We start from the raw sequence: 16,644 nt of genomic DNA, 5'->3' as shown, positions 1-16,644 counted from the left end.
CCTAGGTTTGTTTGGGTGTAAGGAATGACTGAATCCGAAAACATTTTCTTTGATAATCTTTACTCTAAGGTTATCCTGCTGTCTCAAGGCTTGAATGTATGCGTTAACTTACTACATAAGTGTTTGTATCAGTAAAACATGTATTTATCTTACAAAACATAACTTTTGATTTATTCAAAATACTTTGTTTTGTACATTTTTATTACTTGTGGTTTAAGTAGTCTCATTTTACTTACCATACATAACTTTTGTTTACACATTACATGACTTATATTCAACTTGGATTATACTATGACATTTGACTATTAGACTAAAACATGGACATTTTACCATGTTGGTTGGTTTGAGTGACTTAAATAACGAGGCGTGTGTGATATGATACAAACATGGTGGATACGCCGCTGGTACTTCCTATATATAAGTGTTTGTATGATATTACATATCGTATCGTCATTTAAATCACTTAAGTTTAAACATATTACATTTTATAACACCTTTTTCACTTAAACATTGTTTTACAAATAACTTGGTTTATTCAAACTCTTTTTACTTGGTTATTCTTATAACCATACACTATCCTTTTATATATACATATCATCTGATTTTGCTATCGTTTTTCAAATGATTTATAAAACATAACATCTAACAGGGTTCATGACTGATTTTCATTAAACATTTCTCTAAACTCAAGTCATGAATCCTATTTTCGTAAAACCTATGTATCTCACAGGCATTTTTATGCTGACGTACCTATTTTCACATGTGTTTTCAGGAGCTGCTGCTTAGGATGTTCGTGACACACTAGGGCGGACCTGTGCCTTAGAGACTTAAAATAAAGATAGAACTAGTTTAATTATGTGATGTACTCTTTGTTTCAGTTATCTTAAGACCATGCAACTCTTTGTTGAATGATTAAAACATAACTTTTAAATGCCATGGTTGTGAAATAATAATTCTGTTACAACACTCCCTGACGTTTCCGCCACGATTTGATGTTTTACGTGGTCGGGGTGTGACAGAAGAGTTGGTATCAGAGCCAATGGTTATAGGGAATTAGGTTATTAGTAATGCTTTGACCTAGACTATAACCTTTCTAGGACCCCAACCCAAGTTGTCCTGTGTTTAGATTTCAAAACATGCACTTCACCTATCCTTAGGTGATCACCAAAACAAGAACCCAGTCTTTCTAAAACGATTTTTGAAAAACAATCTTCTGTTTTTAAATGATTTATTATATGGTTTTGAACCCTTCCAGTTTGATTTTTGGCCTTGTGCCTTCTAGGTTTTCAAAATCTCATCAAAGTTTTGGGTTCTAAATAGTGTGAACACGTGCAAACTGGAAGAGTGAATGCCTGTACCCTGGGTTTTCTGTCAAAGGCTAGAGTGTTCGTACAAATCCACATAATCAGACCAGTCATTCTTACCTGGGAAATCTTGGGGTGAGTGTTCACTTATAGGCGAGCATGTCTTCGCTAAGCATTATTTTTGAACCCATTTACTTTGATTAGTCACTGTGTGTTGTTTGTTGCTTTGTGATACGGACGAATGACCACCATCTTTGCCTTTGTTGATTTTATTTCATCTCATCCTTTTCATCTAATCATCTCACTTGTTTCCTCTCATGTTTCCTCTTTTAGAATGCCTCCTCGACGCGAAAATCCGATGCCTAATGCCGAACTGGCAGAAATCATCGCGCAGCAAATGGCTGCTGCGTTCCCAAATCTTATTGCTCAATGGAACCAAGCCAACAACAACAATAATGCTCCATGCAACTTCAAGAGTTTTAACTCGGCTAAACCGCTCAAGTTCAGTGGTTCTGAGCAGTGTTGTAAAAGTCGCTAGGCGTATACTGATAGATTTGAGGAGCTGAGTTTGTTATGCCCAACAATGGTTACCCCACTCGAGAAGGCTATCGAGAGGTATATCGATGGTCTGCCTGACTCCATAAAAGACACCGTTACTAGTAGTAACCCTACCACAATCCGTCAGGCAATCGAGCTATCTGCAACATTGACCGAGTCACAGATTCGAAGGGGTAAGCAGCATAGAAAGGGGGACAAGGGTAAGAAGCAGGCGTCTGATCAGAGTGAGAGCAAGAAGGGTAAGAACAAGAAGGGTAAGGATTCTGGTTCCTCGAAGGGTTCAAGGAAGCGTAAGGCTTCCCAAAACTACGCCGTTACTACACAGGCAAATCAAGCTGCTCCAAATCAGCCTGCGCAACCGCCTGCCAAGAAACCTTATCTTGGCAATGCACCTTTGTGCAACAGATGTAACGGTCATCATCAACCACACCTCCAGTGTCGTCAATGCACCAACTGCGGAAGATCTGGTCATCTTGCTGACACCTGCCGCATCCCTGCCAATCAGAATCGGGTAGTTCAGAACCCGGCTCAACAAGTTGCTCAACCTTTTGCTCAGCAACAAGGTCAAGCTGCACGACCTCACTACCCACCAGGTTCTTGTTATAACTGTGGGGATCTGACCCACTACCGTAATCAATGCCCAAGATTGGTGAATGCGAATCCAGCTCAGGCTCGAGGTCGGGTCTTCAACATGAATACACAAGAGGCGCAAGCAGACAATGAAGTGGTTAACGGTACGTTCTTTGTTAATAATCAATCCGCATCTGTTCTTTTTGATTCTGGTGCCGACAAGAGTTTTGTGTCATTATCTTTTGAGCCATTGCTTCGCGTGTCTAGAACGAAACTAGGTAAACCCTTGACAGTAGAGGTTGCCAGTGGTGAACCTATTGTTCTTGATTCTGTTCTTCGCAATTGCCAATTAAACCTTAATAACCATCTTTTCCCCATCGACCTCACGCCAATGCAACTGGGAAGCTTCGACATTATAGTGGGTATGGATTGGTTAGCCAAGCATCGCGCAGAGGTAGTTTGTTTTGAGAAGATCGTTCGTGTGCCGCTTTCATCAGGTGAGATCCTACAGGTTCATGGTGAGAAACCTGCTTGTAGCCTCAAGCTCATGTCTTGTACTCAAGCTCGGAAGTATCTGCGAAAGAACTATGTGGCCTTCTTGGCACACGTTACAGCAGATAAGGGTAAAGGTAAATCTATTCAAGATATTCCTATTGTTCGGGACTATCCAGAGCTATTTCCTGAAGAGTTACCTGGATTACCCCCAGCACGCCAAGTCGAGTTCCGTATTGATCTTGTACCTGGTTCAAATCCTATTGCCAGAGCTCCATATCGTCTTGCACCGTCTGAGATGCAAGAACTGTCTGAACAGCTTCAAGAGCTTTCTGACAAAGGTTTTATCCGTCCTAGCTTTTCACCCTGTGGTGCTCCCGTTCTTTTTGTCAAGAAGAAGGATGGATCTTTTAGGATGTGCATCGATTACCGTGAGCTTAACAAGCTTACCATCAAGAGTCGATATCCCCTACCTCGCATTGATGATCTCTTTGATCAGTTACAGGGCACTTCTTACTTTTCAAAGATTGATCTACGTTCTGGGTATCATCAACTTCGTGTACATGAAGAAGATATTCCCAAGACAGCTTTCCGCACTCGTTATGGGCATTATGAGTTCACAGTTATGCCATTCGGTTTGACTAATGCTCCTGCTGTTTTCATGGACTTAATGAATAGGGTCTGCAAGCCTTATCTAGACAAGTTCATCATCGTTTTCATTGATGACATCTTGATTTATTCTAAGACGCAAGCTGATCACGAGCAACATCTTCGTCAAATTCTCCAAGTGCGAATTATGGCTTAAAGAAGTTCAATTTTTTGGACACATTGTCAACGAACAAGGTATTCACGTAGATCCCTCCAAGATCAGTGCAATTATGGATTGGGATACGCCTACTACTCCTACTGAGGTTCGTTCTTTTCTTGGTCTTGCGGGTTATTACTGCCGCTTCATAGAAAATTTCTCAAAGATTGTAGTTCCTTTAACTGCTCTAACTCAGAAGAATAAACCCTTTGAATGGGGTTCTAAACAAGAAGAAGCCTTTCAGACCTTGAAGCAGAAGCTTTGTGATGCGCCTATCCTATCTTTGCCCGAAGGCAATGATGATTTCGTCGTTTATTGTGATGCATCAAATTGGGTCTTGGCTATGTTCTGATGTAAAGGAACAAAGTCATAGCCTACGCATCAAGGCAATTGAAGGTGCATGAGAAAAACTACACCACTCATGATCTTGAATTGGGTGCAGTTGTCTTCGCTCTCAAAATCTGGAGACACTATTTGTATGGTACAAAATGCGTGGTTTTCACTAACCACAGAAGTCTTCAGCATATCTTTAATCAGAAAGAACTCAATATGAGGCAACGACGTTGGGTTGAGCTTCTAAATGACTATTACTGCGAAATTCACTACCATCCTGGCAAGGCGAATGTCGTAGCCGACGCTTTGAGTCGTAAAGAACATATCAAGCTTCATTGTGTTCATGTTCAATCTGATATTCAGGCTCGAGCTGATATTCAAGCCCGCATTTCTCAGGCTCAACATGCTTGTGTTTCACAAGACTTAATGGGTAAGGAATTGCCCTATCACATTAAGCCTGATCTTGTTTTGAAAGACAATGGATCATACTATTTCATGGACCGTTTGTGGGTCCCAAGCCAAGATGGTCTTCGCACTCTGCTTATGGATGAAGCTCATAAGTCTCGTTATTCTGTCCAACCTGGCTCAGACAAAATGTATAAGGATCTTCGTACTCAGTATTGGTGGCCTGGTATGAAGAAGGATATTGCCTTGTACGTTTCAAAATGCCTTACTTGTCTTAAGGTCAAGGCTGAACACCAACATCCTTCTGCTCTTTTGGAGCAACCAGAGATCCCAGTTTGGAAATGGGAAAATATCGCTATGGATCTCATTACCAAACTTCCGCGCACTAAGAAAGGTCATGATGCCATCTGGGTAGTTGTTGATCGTCTTACAAAGTCAGCGCATTTCTTGCCAATCCATGAGGATTTTTCTGCTGAAAAACTGGCTGAAATCTATGTGGATGAAATCGTATCACGATATGGTGTTCCTTTGAACATTATTTCTGACAGAGATGCTCGCTTTTCTTCTCGTTTTTGGAGAACCATGCAATCTGCTATGGGGACCCAACTTAATCAGAGCACAGCATATCATCCACAAACAGATGGCCAAACTGAAAGAACAATCCAGACTTTGGAGGATATGCTTAGAGCTTGTGTGATCGATTTTGGTGGTAGTTGGGATTCACATCTTCCATTGATTGAATTCTCCTACAACAACAGTTATCACTCCAGCATCAACATGGCTCTTTTCGAGGCTCTCTATGGTCGAAAATGTCATTCACCAGTCTGCTGGAATGAAATAGGTGAGGCTCAGCTTACTGGACCTAACCTCATTCTAGAGACAACGGATAAGATTAAGAAAGTTCGTGATAACCTTCAGACAGCTCGAAGCCGTCAAAAAAGTTACGCGGACCAAGGACGCAAGCCCATGGAATTTCAAGTCGGTGATCGAGTATTACTTAAAGTCTCACCTTGGAAAGGTGTGATCAGATTTGGAAAGACAGGAAAACTTGCACCTAGATATGTTGGACCATTCACGATCGTCAAAAGAATTGGTAAGGTAGCCTACAGACTTGAGTTACCTCCTGAACTTGGAAATGTTCATCCAACCTTCCATGTGTCCAATCTCAAAAAGTGTCTAGCTGATGAGAACCTCCACATACCCCTTGACGAAATTCGTGTTGATAAAACACTACATTTTGTTGAGAAGCTAGTGGAAATCATGGGCCGTATGGTCAAATGGCTTAAACACAAGCGCATTCATTTGGTTAAAGTTCGCTGGGAATCTAAACGTGGACCTGAGTTTACTTGGGAACATGAAGACCAAATGAAGGCGAAGTATCCACATCTTTTCCCACGAGTTTCCTCTAAACAAATTTCGGGACGAACTTTCCACAAGTAGGGGAGACTGTGACATCTGCGCTTGTAATCATTGTAAATAGTTCAGTTATCAATGAAATAAAGTTATTTGATCCCAATGTTTGTTTGTTTATGTTTGATGTTTTCATGTTTTGATTTCTATTCAATTTCAAACTCTATATCGCTTTCTAGAGAGTTATAGGCAAACTGATGCGTAAACGAAGTCAGTTTAACGCGACAAATACTCCGGAACATCAACATATGCTTAACATACCTTAAATAACCTTTACATAACTTAGAAATAAGTTTTGAAGGCTTTGGTATGGCAAAATCAAGTCTATTCGCTTACAGGGACTAAAATTGACAAACTGCGAAAGTATGCCAATTTGAGCTGTAACGAACATTCCGGAACATGGCCATAAGTTAAACACACCCTAAATATCCTTTACATAGCTTAGAAATAGGCTTCGAGGGGTTCGGTGTGCTAAAATAAACTTTATGCTCATTCAGGGACTAAAAGCGTCAAAAAGTGCACAAGTTTCCATTTTCGCGCATAACTTACGATCTGAATACACCCGGACATCCAAAAATTTATGTAAGCATTAAAATATTTTATTTTAGTGTTTGGCATAAGAAAAATCCATTCGTCGCGCAATTTGGACCGTTTTTGCGTCTGTTACGACTTCCGTCGTAATTAACCGAACAACGCAACCGTACGACCAAACGAACCGACATCCGACATATTTTTGAGCATATTTTAAGTTCCCTATACTTTAACTTCATAATTGAGCCTATAAGTGAGGTTAACGGGGCTTAAACATGTCAAAACGCATCAAAAATCAAGTTCGGAGACTCAGGGGCATGTTCTGCCATTTTACAAAGTATCAGACCTGCAAGGTCCTTAAGGACCGTATGGTTCTGGGTCTTACGGTCCATAAGCTATCCCCAGATCAGCAGAATGTTGTTTCCAGCCATTTCCAGCCTGTTGCAGCTGTTATGCACTCTTGCAGGTGGTATTTTCGAAACTATGGACTCCCATGGGTTTGTAAATCAGTGGGTATGTGTTGTATGGCTGAGATTATGGCACGGTTTTCAAGAAACGATCCTAAAGGTTCTACGAAAACTATATATACCCCTCCATCCCATTGTTGCAACCCACATTTTGATCTGAGTTTTTCTCTAAGTGGTTGTGTTTATACACTTCCTACCTGAGATTACTTGGAATCAAATACTTGCGGGGACCCTTTGTAAGTGGTCCTTCGTTCTTTTTATGCGTTTTTATGCTTGAAAGTCAAACTGCGTTTGACTTTCTTCATTGACCAGTTTACAGTCAATGCGAAGTTCGTTTGAACTTCATAACGTGAGCGTAATCAGGATGGTCATAGTCCCTAGTGACTATACCTACTGATTACCACGTTATCTAGGCTCAGTGACGAGTCGTAGTTTCGGGCAAAATGCGTGTTCTTGCGTATTTTGTAACCAAACTACTCTAGGGTATCAAAACCGTTTGTTTTGATATCAAAACCTGTTTTCTAACTTGACTAAACATGTTCTAGCATGTTTAGCTCGTCACTTTTAGATTTGTGCTTGTTTAGGGTCATAAGGGTAAGCGATCTAATCAATCGCTTATGCTTTCGAACCCGACCCATTTGGTCGATCATTAGGATCCGACCAAACATTTTAGGTGACCATAGTTGTATAGGTAATAACCTTCCGAGGTTATACCTTATGGTCACGTTGTTTAAGTAGTTGTATGATAGGTAGTATATATGCCTTAGATAAATTACCAAAATGCCCTTTTTACGTTAAAATTCATTTTAAGCCTATGTAACATAACTTTTGCCATCTAAACTGAATTAACAACAATATTAAAATGTTAAGGCATATCTTACTTGCATAGGGCTAGTTAGGCGGTCCGAACGCGTTTTACGCGAACGACGCGTTAAAGTAGCATAAGCTACCTAAACGGGCCGTAACGGGTCAAAAGCACTTAGGCTAGGTTTCGTTTTATTATGTATGCTTTGTTAAACCATATTACATGAGTTCCTACACTCATATGGTTTACGAACCCTCGTACTACCCGATCCTCCGAATAGGTCCGTTTATTAATGTAGTTACTTATATTAGGTGCCGTTTGATTCAATAATCTTCTAGCTTTGCTTGGTGGATATCCAAAGTCTATTGAGCAATCTCAAGTGAGTACATAGACCCCTCTTTTACTATTTTCCAAACATTTTGGGGTGAAACACATGTGCCTACTTGTTATTTTCATGTTTTCCATGTTTTCATATCATATACTTATTATGTTCATTAAGTACACTATTAGTACAAAATTTCATTTTCTTTTGCTATATATGTTTACTTAGCATATTTAGCACAATAATTTACAATACATCTTTTTTTCTGCTTTGTATGTTAACTAAGCATATTTAGCACATTGATTTACATGACTTTTCTGCTTTGTATGTTAACTTAGCATACTTAGTACATTACTTTCATCACATGTTTACAATTTGATATGACATTTGGTTTGTTCAACGGGTCTAAACTACATTTATTAACATTAGCTACGCCGCTCGGTAGTAAGTAATGGTACCATAGGACTTAACAAATCCCGTTCCTGACATCCTAGGTTTGTTTGGGTGTAAGGAATGACTGAATCCGAAAACATTTTCTTTAATAATCTTTACTCTAAGGTTATCCTGCGCTCTCAAGGCTTGAATGTATGCGTTAACTTACCACATAAGTGTTTGTATCAGTAAAACATGTATTTATCTTACAAAACATAACTTTTGATTTATTCAAAATACTTTGTTTTGTACATTTTTATTACTTGTGGTTTAAGTAGTCTCATTTTACTTACCATACATAACTTTTGTTTACACATTACATGACTTATATTCAACTTGGATTATACTATGACATTTGACTATTAGACTAAAACATGGACATTTTACAATGTTGGTTGGTTTGAGTGACTTAAATAACGAGGCGTGTGTGATATGATACAAACATAGTGGATACGCCGCTGGTACTTCCTATATATAAGTGTTTGTATGATATTACATATCGTAGCGTCATTTAAATCACTTCAGTTCAAACATATTACATTTTACAACACCTTTTCACTTAAACATTGTTTTACAAATAACTTGGTTTATTCAAACTCTTTTTAGTTGGTTATTCTTATAACCATACACTATCCTTTTATATATACATATCATCTGATTTTGTTATCGTTTCTCAAATGATTTCTAAAACATAACATCTAACAGGGTTCATGACTGATTTTCATTAAACATTTCTCTAAACTCAAGTCATGAATCCTATTTTCATAAAACCTATGTGTCTCACAGGCATTTTTATGCTGACGTACCTATTTTCACATGTGTTTTCAGGAGCTGCTGCTTAGGATGTTCGTGACACACTAGGGCAGACCTGTGCCTTAGAGACTTAAAATAAAGATAGAACTAGTTTAATTATGTGATATACTCTTTGTTTCAGTTATCTTAAGACCATGCAACTCTTTGTTGAATGATTAAAACATAACTTTTAAATGCCATGGTTGTGAAACAATAATTCTGTTACAACACTCCCCGACGTTTCCACCACGATTTGATGTTTTACGTGGTCGGGGTGTGACATATGGCATAAGCCAAGATGGGTTAAACATGTAAGAAAATGATTTAAAGAAATATGACATTATGATGAGAATCCGAGGAGGGCCAATTGAGCGAAATGGTAAATAAATACCATCCTCCTACAATTATGTTATGTTTGGTCATTTAGGCTAAATGGGTCAAATGGTAAAGTTAACACCATTTGATAATAACGACTAACAAACGCTTGTCAAGTGTTATGCTCACAGGGATGAATAGTGTATGGAAATTTGCGTCGCTATCAAGAAGCGATTTATTAAAGAAAGGTATTTTTTAAACGGGTCAATACTTGACCCGAGCCAGGTACGTATACGTAAGATTATGGCTAAAATGCGAGATTTTGGTCAAATATATTGTTGATAGTCCTTCGTCATAAAAGAAAGACGGAGGTTGGCCAAAATTCCCATGAACGTTAAACCGGGTAAACGGTCCTTATTAGTCGTTTAAGAACATGTATTATGAACATGTAAGTTATAGATAAGTATAAAAGTGATTGTGCATAATAAGGGGAAAGATTTAATTTTAAAGGTTTAAATCTTCTAAACGGGTCATAAGAATTATGCGCATAGCTTAAGTATTAGCCGCATAATCCATTAAAGTTACGAACCCGAACTAAAGATTTTGAGTTAAACATACCGATGTATGCTTAATGATATCAGAAACAAGTTTGTGGTTTTTAGACATGAACGTGTCAAAAAGATTGATAATTGAATTTTAAGTCATTTGCTTAAAAATCAGCTCTTGATGTGACCTGATGCGATAAACGGGTACGTAATTGAATTACGGTCGCGTGGGAAAAAGAATCGGCTAAATCGGACACTCGAGTAAAAAGTTATGTTATTTAAAGTTTGTAGATGATAAAGAATGGTGCTGGGCTGATATACAGCTCCAGCAAACAAACCTTCTGTCAAAAACACACGGTGGTGCTACGCCACGACGAAACACTATTACCGTCGCGCGACGCAACGGCAGTGGTGGGCCGCGACGGCTTGGCTAGCCATCGTCGCGCGGCGCGACCACCCCTAATTCGTGAAATTCTTGTTGTTTCTCATTTTTTAATCATGAAACTTGTTTTTACTTGATGTTTAAGTGTCAAAACTAATCTTTTACATGGTTTTAACCGTAGGTGAAGATGGACTTAATCCGGATGGCGATCAAGCGACTCTCAAGAACCGAACGCACTAAACAAAGCTTCCGCAATTGATCTATTTTGCTTTAGTAATATGTAAACACTTGAAATCATGTTTTGTAAGTTATTCTAGTAGGATGATGACTTGAATATTACGATCAATATGATCTTAAAACTAAGAAACTTTTTATAAACTCGAAATTTTTGTACTAAATGCATGTTATATATTATTAATTCGGTTACTTAAGATAGGTCTTACAAGTTGGTAATCAGAGCCCAAGGTTGAAGGGTAAAGTGTTCGGTTCGAGGCTTGATCGCAAATCCGGTAAGTACATGTATATTAATGATTTGGTATGAGTTAAAATGTTGTGAACAACACATAGGGTTATCGTGTGATACACGTTACCTTAATTAAATGATAAATATAGTTGACGAATTACGCGCGTTGACGCGTATAATAGAAAAGCCTTGTATTATAATACGGGCGATTATTGAAGTTGATATTACTAACTCTTATAATGTTTTAATTGAAGGACACTCGCATCCGAAGATAGCGAGAGTTTAACAAATTGCGGATTTGACGGAGGAACGGTCCAAAGTATGACAAGTAGAGTATGCTCACCAAGGACGTAAATCGTGTAACGATCGCGAATAAGTTAATGGCAAGGAGAGCCCGTTAGAGCAAGCATTATCAGGTGCACGTTTTAAATTATTACGTGAATAGTAATATGCAACAAATACGTAGAGATTGAAAGTTGCATATGTAGATTAAAAACTTGGAAAAACCCGAATAGAAAACATGTCCGGGATATTGTTTCCAAGAGAAACAAATAGAGGCATTACTTACATGGGGTGTAATGTGAAAATTATAAAAAGGACATGTATACCAGGTATTGATCGCTTACTCTGGCCAAGTAAGTGGTGAGCACGTGGTACCATGAACTTTTTATGATGGACATAATTACATCCGATGTAGTAAGGACATGATAAATGGGATAAATTGAAAGTACCCAAATGAATCAAATAAGCAAAATACTTGAGAATAATGTAAACGCAAGCCGGGTGACGGAAGCGTATTACATTAGAATAATGAGCCCGAGAGAAGGGATGAAAGAGCCATAGTTGATAAAATGGGCAACTAAAACCAAAGTATAGATGATCCGCCGGATCATAAAAGCGAAGGTATTGCCCACACGAAAAAGATAATCAAAGTTGTTAACTTTGGTCGTAGTAAAGCAAGGATGACGATGATAATCGTCATTCATAAACTATAAGGCCGTCAAGGATGGTCACATAAAGAATAAAAGACGTGGTCTGATATTCGCTAATTTACAAATATTTTAGTCCCCCGTTTTACCCCTATTTTATGCGTTTTCGACCGTAAAACCGTCATTCGGATACTTAGTTATCTACATTTTTGTTTATAGGCCTAAAACAGCATACCAGACAAGATGATAGTGAAAACGAGGACTTTCCGGACAAAACGACGAAGCTGCGCAACTTCTGTTACAAAAACTGACCTGGGAGTCTGGCACGGTCGTGCGACCTGATGCACGACCGTGCATATCCGACAAACCAAAATAACCCGGCATTGAACGAGGCGTGCAACTCCGCGTGCAAGGTATTGAAGGCTAACCCGGGAACGCACGGTCGTTCCATATCATGCACCACCGTGCGGATCCGACGATCCAGGAAGACCTCGGAACTGAACGACCACAAGACAAGGCGTGCAACAAAGTGCCGGTGTGGAACGACCGTGCCAGATGAAGAACTGTCGTGCATGTGCGAAGACCAGTCAACGATCTGTGACGTCACACGGTATGGTGGACCACCACCAATAATTGCTTAAAGTGCACGGTCGTGCGATCTGATGAACGACCGTGCAACACTGAAAAAGCATAAAAACATAACAGAACTATTCTTTTGGTAACTCTGGAATTTTGGAGAGCTTTGCAGGCGATTTTGAGGCTCCGAAGGCTTCTGCTTTCACTCGGATTCAAGCCACATTGCCCGGTTTTGCTCATTTACTATCCGGATTCTTAATCTTGTGCTTGTTTATGGTTTGGATTTCTAACTTTCCAGAATTTTGTTAATGTTTCAAGCATTTAGATTAATATTTATGTATTATTGTAGCCTTTGGGCAAAAACACAACAATCCCTTGCTTGATTATAACCATTAGTATGTTAATCTATGTTTGTAATGAAATTTGGAAGTGTTTTCTATGATTATCTTTGATGATTAGTTTGCAACCTTGTTATTGATATTGATTTCTTGATTATAAGTAATTGTGTTGGATGACTGGTGCTTGGTTAGGTAAGATAGTTGAAAAATGAAGCTTATTTAATCATGTATTAGTAAACTTTTAATTTGGTTAACTAGCTTAACTTGGTTAAAATGTGGGCACCATGATACTCTAACGGGTTAGTGGTTTAATAAAATGTAATTATTGTTAATCAAGAAAGCTTGCCTTCATGGAAGGACTCTAACGGGTTAGATGGTGTTGTTATGAATTCTTGCCATGATTTGTTAGCTTAGTTAGTAGTTTCGGCCAAAATTGCTATCTTGGTGAATTTATGTGCAAGATTTGTAAAATGAACTCGGTTGTGATTTAATCTAGTTTATGCTTGTCTCGGTGGTTGCATTGTGTTTATCGGTGTGGCTTTCCTTGATTAAGTGAGGTTAGAAAACTCCTAACGGATGACTAACTTATTTTTAGGAGATTTTTGTAGACATTAATCAATCGCACGTTAAAGAACAATTTTAGGTGGTTAAAGTGTGTATATCGTTTTAACTTTCCGAATGATTGTCATGTTAGGATTCCCGAAAGGGATACTAATTGTCTCAAAATGGAAAATTGACCGAATGCTTCTAAATGCCAAAACTGACTTAGATGACATGCTTTGGTTGTGTATTAAGCAAGGCTATTTATATATAATTTACTATGTTTTATAAGTATTTATTTATGCTTACTTTAGTTTAATTAAAACCAAAACAAATTATGTTTATACCGATAATTTAGTGGCAAAGGTCTAGTATTATTTCTCCGCCCATTTCCGTGGATCGATACTTGGTTCTTACCGATACTTTACTACATATATGACGGGGTACACTTGCCCTTTCGTGTGTGTTTTGATGTAAAAGTAATAATCACTTTTATAAATTTAAAACCAAATCGTGTGTAATTTCATTGTAAAAATATGTGTAGTCGCGCACGAACCAAGTTTTTGGCGCCGTTGCCGGGGAAGTGGCGAGTTTTAGGAACGACCCGAGTCTTTGTGTTATCGGTGTATATACTTGTTAATATTTGTGTATACTTTCGTGATTATTTATTCGTTGATTTATTTGTTAATATTTCTTGTTTTTAATTTAATTTATTCGTTTTCATGATTCTTTTGTACACTTGTGAATTTTTATTCCATTTATTTGTTCGAATTCGGACTCATTATTCAATTATTCGTTGAATTTTCGGCTCTTAAAAAATCGTTTTTACACTAGCCGATTCGATTTTTTTCATTGCTTTAATTTTTATAAAATTTTGGGCCCATTTTCGAATTTTTATAAAATTTCCAGCCCATTTTTCTATATATTCTGTTTCTTTTCAAAAAAAAAACTTTATTATAATAATATTATATGCATGTGTGTCAATTTCTCGTTTGCAGGTTGTTGTCCTCAACCCCCGCTCTCGACGCTGCTGAGCCTTCAGACGAACCCGAGCGTGATCTGAGGAGACGTCTTCGTAAGAGATCCCATGCGGTTGCGCTGCAACTCGTAGTAGCTATGGACGAGCAGGTGGTACCCGCTTAGGCCGAGGGCCCAGCCGATGAAGGACACATCATCATGGCGGACGACAAGACAAGAAGCGTGTTTACGAAAAAGGCATGCCATTTATCGGTGTATTTGGAGCATAAGGCAATGTGGGCTTTAAAAGCCGCAAGTCTGGATTTAAAAACCAAAGGTGAAGCCCGGTTTCTTCAGATTCATGAATTGGAAGAGCTGAGACAACACGCCTATGAAAGCTCCGTGTTGTATAAAGAGCGCACAAAGAGATTGCACGATAAACGCTTGAAGGACCACAAACAATTCCAAGCGGGCGATCTTGTTCTTCTTTACAACTCGCGGTTGCGCTTATTTCCAGGAAAGCTTCATTCACGTTGGACAGGACCATACACAGTAAAAGAGGTATTTCCTTATGGGACTGATGCAATAGAGAACGCGGACGGCGTTATTTTCAAGGTAAATGGGCATCGGTTAAAGGTTTACATTGGAGGGTCGATCGAGTCGGCGGTGGAGGTTATCAAGCTCCACACCCCGCATACAGCTTAAGTGTGGGGACATGAGTCTTGCTATCGACTCGCCGACAAAAATTTAGCATGAGTCTACGCTACTGACTCGCCGAAAAAAATGTAGCAAGAGCGTCTTTGGCGCTATAGGGGCAAAATTGTCCGTTTTTATGTTTTTATAGTTTTAGCGTAATTTAGGTTAGTTAGGTAGTTTCTGTTAGTTTGTACAGTTTCTATTCGTGCCGAGCGAAGGTTCTGTATTGCAATATTGTTAGAACAGTTGGTGTGTCGAAAAAACGGCGAAAAACGGCCGAAACAGTTGCTGGAAATAGCTTCTGCGGAAAATTCTGTATCTGCAGCTGATGCACGACCGTTCCTCGGGTCGCACGACCGTTCGATTCCGAGCAATACGGAACGGTTAGTCGCACCCTCGGTGCATTTCCGAGAAGAAGCTGCTGGGTTTGAGCGACGCCGGTGACGCACGACCGTGCCGTAGGTCGAACGACCGTGCGTCAGGCTGAGGGCATTTTTGTCATTTTGCACATTATATATACCCTCATCTGTTGCAAAATCCCTCATTCGCGAACCCTAGCAACTGCAGCCGTTCCAGAGCGGTTTTTACACCAAATCGCATGGTTTTTCGCACGATCTCGCACCCAACTTCGCACGGTACGTCTCTAGTGTTAGATTTCTTGTTTTCCTACTTTCTAGGTTAGATTTATTCCGATTCTTCAAGGAAATTTTTAGGGTTCTTTTCATAAACAAATCGAAACCCTAACCCTTGTTGAATCGAAGTATCGTGAACACCCGGTTGACTTTCAGACCCCTGTTGACCCAATACTTGTTAAAATTTTGCAAAAATCAGGTTGTTCTAAGTACAGGGGTCGAAATCTGCAGACACTGTGTCGCACAGACGTTCCTTAGATGGAACAATCGTGCAATTCCGGCTTGTTCATGATATCTGCTGTTGTTCGGTGTTGCACGGTGGTGCCACAGATCGCACGCCGTGCAGTTCCGACAATCTCTCGGCTTGGTCTGTTAGTTCTCGGAGACGCACGACCGTGCGTCTCGAAGAACGACCGTGCCATTTGACCAGTTTAGTTGGACAGAAGCTTCATAATTTGCTGCCCGGCTGTTTTCAATTCAATTTTCTCCTGTTTCTGTCTTTCTAACAATGTTCCCCATTACAGATGGACCATCCCTTCCTTCAGTTCAACCCCAACAATGAGCGAGAAGCTTTATGCATTCCAAAAAGAGACGCATTATGGGCCCGGAGGGGGCAGTTCGGAGTCCCTAGATGGCCGGATTGGGAAGTAATGCAAGAACTCAATCAGTATGACCGTTTAGAAAACATGATGAGTCGTCCACTTACACATCTGGTCGGTTGCAACCGACCCGTTTACTTGGAGCTGACCATAGAGTTCTTTGCATCATATGCTTACGAAAAGCCGGTTGCTGCTCGACGACCCAAATTCCGCCACAAGGAGCGGATAGCTTTCAGATTGTGTGGTAGATGGCACAGGTGGTCGGTTGGTCGTTTGGGAAGGAGACTCGGGATTTACACTAGGGAAGACATGGATGATCCCGATGTCTTCACAGAGCAGTTCACCTTCCCGTCTGATGCAGCACGGGATGCGTTTTGGGCTGCAAATGCCGTTGGGGACCCATACAACCCAAGGATGTCAAAGGCCTCACGACTTAGAGACCCTCT

This window comes from Helianthus annuus, chromosome 1 (genome assembly GCF_002127325.2).
Source record: "Helianthus annuus cultivar XRQ/B chromosome 1, HanXRQr2.0-SUNRISE, whole genome shotgun sequence".
In the NCBI taxonomy this organism is placed as follows: domain Eukaryota; kingdom Viridiplantae; phylum Streptophyta; class Magnoliopsida; order Asterales; family Asteraceae; genus Helianthus; species Helianthus annuus.
The sequence above is the reverse complement of the archived record's forward strand: the minus strand, read 5'-3'. Positions refer to the sequence as shown.